Here is a 6,237-nt window from a genome sequence, read left to right as displayed (position 1 = left end):
ATGTATTTGAAAAATATTAATGAAACTATTATATAATTAATGAAACTATTATATACTTAATATATCTAGTAAAATATTAAGGCACAGAATGAATAATTGGGTATTATTACATTAATATTTGTTAAGTATGAATATAAGTTTATATTCTACTCCTAAATTAAACTTAAATCTTGGAAAAAATAACACTTTCTGTATATTTGCTGCTATTGAATAGAATGTGTTTGATATTGTATACAGCTTTTTCAACAGTGATTAAAATATTTATTAAATAATAAATAATCTGTAAAATGTGATTCATCAAGTTCAATATTACCTAATTAAAACATTAATCTTGTTTTCTCTTTTGAACCGCAGGATTTTTCATTCAGAACTGTAGTGCCTCTTTTGTATTTTTTTTAATCATAATGCTTTTCAGTTTATTCATCATTTTTTTCAATGACAGTTTGATACTCTGTTCTTTGAAACTTTGATTTCAAAATTTTTCACATATTCTGTATTGGCCAATTTTATATACGTACAATGTGGATTAAAGAGATTAATCAGCAAGCCCTCATGATTTCTGTAATGCTGAAATAGTTACAGCACAGAATGTCCCAGGACCTCACACAGATCCACTCATATCTCATGGGGTGTGTTCCCTGTGTGGTTTATGTCTTCCTCCAGCCCAGGAAAACACTGTGCCCTCTTTCCTCTGACCCCCACCATCTAGTTAGGGATCTTTTAGACTCTCTAGCTTTTCTCCCCTCCACATTATTGTCTTTTGTAATTTAAATCATTTAAAAAATTTCTTTTAGTCATTTTCATTAGTAATAATAAGCTATCCTCTATCTTATGTTTATTTTTTCATATACATTTATTTTGTTACACATGCAAAAAAACAAACTACATACAGCAGGGAGAAAACCATGTGACAATCATGAGTCTATAAATGTTACATTCATAGTAATTTGGCTATTTGTATTTGTCAAACAAATGAAATTCAATATCTATCCTATCACATTTCTATTAAGTTAACTTCTTTATCTTGATCTAAAAAGATCTTAGACCCTAACCCACTAAACTTGGTTGTAGAACTAAACTATCTCTTCCTCAGCACCCACCAGAGACTTGAGAAGGAGTGAACCAGCAGGGCAGGTTTAACAGCTTCAAACGTGAACAAAATGACTGAGACTGTTTACTAATTTAACAGTCACCTAATACTCTCTAAAATGACGGAGTCTCTCATCTTCAGCCTTCTGTCCCAATTTCTCTGCCAGACTTACTCACAAGGCATGAACTATTGAAGACTTTCTTACCCAGTCTTGGCAGAGTTCAGCCATCGACTCTGCCTGAATCTAAGATGCCCATTTTTAGGCAGAAATCTTTTTGTGGCAGAAATGAGGACATTTTGCTCAGTGACTTCTTTGCCACATTTGAAGCCATCTCCATAAGGAGGTACTTTGATGCTCATGCTCTTTTTTGAGGTCAGCTGGGTGTTTCCAGGAGTTAACTTGTCTTGTTGTCAAAGAAACTTTAGGATAATAAAAAATATCTTTAAATGCCATATTCTGTGTGTCTCGGAGGCTTTTGAAGACCTTGTTTAACTATTTTACCTACTGTACCTATAGAGTTATAGCTACCTGTTAGACTTAGGATATATATTCTCGTGCTAGAATCTGACAGGTATTTGACATACTCATGTTTCGTATCAATATACTAAATTCTGTACCAATGACTTAGACATAACCTTCATTATGAGTAACAGTTAAGGCCTTGAGTTAAGGAGTAGGTTCAATCATCTACCTTTTGCTCTATCCTCCTTCTATATTTCTATATCTCCCTTTTTTTCTTTTCAGCTCCTATCTCCTTACCTATAGATGAAAGATAAAGGAAAAGAGAGACATCCTTGAGTTCTACCTAGTTTTTTCTTTGTATAAGACCAATAATATCTTATAACCACCTACAGGTGAAAATAAGCACTCATAGACCAAGAGAGGAAACAGAAACCTACAGAACCCCTCATCGAGGAAATGGGACATCATTGTCTTGAGGTTTCTTCAGGCTGAATTGGGGTGTATAATACCTTAGAAGGGCCCCCAAAAATGGGGAAATGGTTAAACAAGCCAAGGATTGTATTTGTGATCCACTTTCCAAATGTTGAGAGATTTCAGGCTTAATAAGAGGTTAAAATAGTGGTCCAAATTGGATCTGAAGCTTTCTACAATGCTGTCTGGGAAGCTGTACAAATCTGACGGCTAACAACAACAGAGGCATCTGGGGTGGAGCAAGGAGGATGCAGGATGTCCATCATGCTGAGAGGAATGGATCCTGTCAGGTTTGATCCAGCATCAATGTCTGGTTATTTTGTTCTGCAAACATAATTTCTCACAAGCATTATACACTCCTAACATTATAATTGTATGAGGTGTGTGGGATGCACAAAACAGTTAAGGCTAGTTCTCTGCTCATTGTATGAGCTGACATAAGGCATCTGCAAATCTTCCTTCACGCCATACTAAGAATGGCCTCTAATACTAAGTCACAGAGAGTCTCTGGCCAACATGAAGCCTATCTATGCATTTATATTCATATCTCTGCTAATCTCAGAGCTATTCCCATGTAGTGGCATTAAGAATATAGTTTACCTGTTTGTTCTCCAGTTTGAATTCTTTACATCTCAATTGCAGCCCCCTCCCTCAAGCCCTCCCAAACCCACACCTCCCTCATCAACTCCCAATCCCATCCCATCCCTCATCCTTTTTCCCTCCCTCCCCTAGTCCTTAGAAAGGGGAGTCATCCTCGCCTAATGTCTGACTTAGTTTATCTCGTGTCCCCTGCATAACATATGGCCTCTTACTCTGTTACCTGGCAGGGTTACCCTACATTCTTAGCATTCTGTCCAGTGTCCAGCTTTGAGTCTCCATATCTATCCCTATCCCCTGCTGGGTGGAGTCTCTCAGAGGACATCTATGTTGGGATAAAATCCACATATAAGTGAGTATATACCATGTGTGAATCTGGGTTATCTCAATATGATCATTTCTAATTCCATCCATTTGCCTGCAAAATTCAAGAATTCCTTGTTTTTAATAGCTGAGTAGTATTCCATTGTGTAAATGTACCACAGTTTCTTTATCCATTCTTGTTGAGGGACATTCAGTTGAGGGACATCTTGGTTGTTTCCAGATTCTGGCTTTTTTGAATAAAGCCGCTATGAACACAGTTGAGCAAATGTCCTTGTATGGTGGATAATCATTCAGATATATGCCCAGGAGGGCTATGTGGTATCACTGGGTCTTGGGGTAGAACTATTCCCATTTTTTTCTTGAGAAAGCACCATACTGATTTCCAGAGTAGTTGTGCAAGTTTGCACTCCCACCAGCAAAACCATACAATGTCAAAAATCAAGTGACCGTTGGTGCGTGGATGTATATTTGGGTCTTAAATTCGATTCCATTGGTCAACTGGCCTATTTCTATGCCAGTACCTTGCTATCTTTATTACTGTTGCTCTATAGTATAGCTTGAGATCAGGGATGGAGATTCCTCCAGACTATGCAGTTTTTATTACTGTTGCGCTATAGTACAATTTGATATCTGGGATTGAGATACCTCCCCATGGTCTTTCATTGTATAGACTTTTCTTAGCTATTCAGGGCTTTTTGTTTTTGCTTTGTTTTGTTTTGTTTTTCCATATAAAGTTGACCAGTGTTCTTTCATGGTCTGTAAAAACTGTGTTGGCATATTGATGAGTATTGAATTGAATCTGTAGATTGTTTTTTATATAACAGCCATTTTTACTATGCTAATCCTACTGATCTATAAGCATGGGAAATCTTTCCATCTTCTGATATCTTTTTCAATTTCTTTTGTCAGAGATGAGTTTTTCTTAATACAAGTCTTTCTCTTGCTTGGTTAGAGTTACATCAAGAACCTTTATGTTTTTGTGGTTATTGTGAAGGGTGTTGTTTCACTAATTTATTTCTCAGCCTCTTTGTATTTTGTATACAGGAGGGCTATTGATTTTTTTATCCAGCCATATTGCTGAATGTGTTTATCAGCTGTAAGAGTCCCTTGGTAGATTTTTGGGAATCACTTATGTATACTATCATATCATCTGCTAATAGTTATACTTTGGCTTCTTCCTTTCCAATTCGCATTCATTTGATCTCCTTTATTTTTCTTACTGCTTTAGCTGGGACTTAAAGTTATATATTTGGTGAGATAGGGAGAGAGTGGAGAGCCTGGTTTCAGTGGAATTGATTTAAGTTTCTTTCCATTTAGTTTTACGTTGGTTATAGGATTGCTTTATACTGTCTTCACTATGTTTAGGTACATGCCTTGTATTTGCAATATCTTAGACTTTTAACTTGAATGGGTGTTAGATTTTGTCAAATGCTTTTTCATCATCTAAGGAGATGATCATGTGGTTTTTTTTATTTCACTTTATTTATATGATGGATTACATTGATAGATTTCCTTTCACTGAATCTTCTCTGTATGCCTGGGATGAAGCCTAATTAGTCATGGTGAATGATATTTGATGTGTTCTTGGATTCCATTTGTATTTTATTGAGTATTTTTGCATCAATATACATAAGGGAAATTCTTCTGAAATTCTCTTACTTTGTTGGGTCTAAGTGCATTTTAGGTATCAAAGTGACTGTGGCTTTATAGAATGAGTTTGGTAATGTTCCTTCTGTTTCTATTTATTGGAATAGTTTGAAGAGAATTGGTATTAGCTCTTCTTTGAAAGTCTGATAAATTTCTGCACCTAATCTATCAAGTCCTGGGCTTTATTTTGGTTTGGAGATTTTGATGACTGATTATGTTTTATCTTTTCATGATGTCTTTTATTCTTTGGATGTTTTTTGTTATGAACTTTTAATTTAATATTTTATTTGAAAGATGTATTGATTTGTTCAATTACATCTTCTATACCTGATACCCTCTCCTCCGTATCTTGTTGTCTGTTTGTGATGCTTACTTCTGTGGTTCCTGCTCTCTTTTCTGAGTTTTTCATCTCCAGGAGTTTCTGAGTGTGTGTTTTTTTTAATCTTTCTATTTTCATTTTCAGGTCTTCCACAGTTTTATTAATTTCCTTCATGTATTTAGCTGTATTTTCCTGTATTTCATTAAGGATTTATTCATTTCCTCCTCCTCTTTGATAGATTTTTCTTGTATTTCTTTAAGGAGTTTATCAATACCCTCTGTAAGGCCTCTATCATATTTAAAGGGTTGGGTTAAAGGTCATCTTCTTTTGTTTCTGCTGTTTCAGTGTGTTCATGGTTTGCTGCAGTGAAGCCATATTGCCCTGGTTGGTGTTGATTTTGTTTTTATGCTGGCCTTTAGCCATCTGGTTGCCCTTGCTATTGGCTAATGTTGACAGGAATACTAGGAGAGGCATGCAGAGACTTGGACCTGATAGTGGTCCTCAAGGAACAGCAGACTGCTCACTTCTCCTGTCATGGGTGGTCCTGGAGACTTCCAGGCCTGAATGTTCCTCTGCTTTTTGTATCATAGGATGGTAGTAGAATGGCTGGCTGATCTCTAATGTGCCTGTTCCTGAGGTCTTATAGGCCAAGATGATCCTGGGTCCTGCAGGCCTCTTCCAGAGGGAAGGTTATAGAGCTGACTATTCCTGGAGACCTACTGGTACGGATGATCCTGGGACCTGAAGCTCTCCTCCAAAGGTAAGGTTACGGAGCTCTGCTGGCTGTGTCTCCAAGTAGGAAGGAGAAATTTTAAGTAGTCTCTAACCTGTTTTTTCCTAGTGTCTTCATGCCTCCTTCCAGAGTGCTCTGTATACTATAAATCATTGGATATAGGTTTTTAGAATTACCCATTGGGTTGTAATTTAGATTTTAAGTATACATAAAAGAAATATTTGGGTTACATTTTTTAAATGGGCTATTTAATTTTAAGAATAATGTATTATTCTGTCCTAGTCCTTTTTTTTTCTTTTTTTTCTTTTTCTTTTTATTTTTTTATTAATTTATTCTTGTTACATCTCAATGGTTATCCCCTCCCTTGTATCCTCCCGTTCTTCCCTCCCTCCCATTTTCCCCTTACTCCCCTCCCCTATGACTGTTCCTGAGGGGGATTACCTCCCCCTCTATATGTTCATAGGGTATCAAGTCTCCTCTTGGTAACCTGCTGTCCTTCCTCTGAGTGCCATCAGGTCTCCCCCTACAGGGGACATGGTCAAAGGTCTGTCCTAGTCCTTAATAGAATCCAAACTGAATATTTCAATAGATCC

The sequence above is a fragment of the Acomys minous genome (assembly GCF_964271855.1).
Source record: "Acomys minous genome assembly, chromosome: 7".
NCBI lineage: Eukaryota > Metazoa > Chordata > Mammalia > Rodentia > Muridae > Acomys > Acomys minous.
This window is presented reverse-complemented; position numbering follows the sequence as displayed.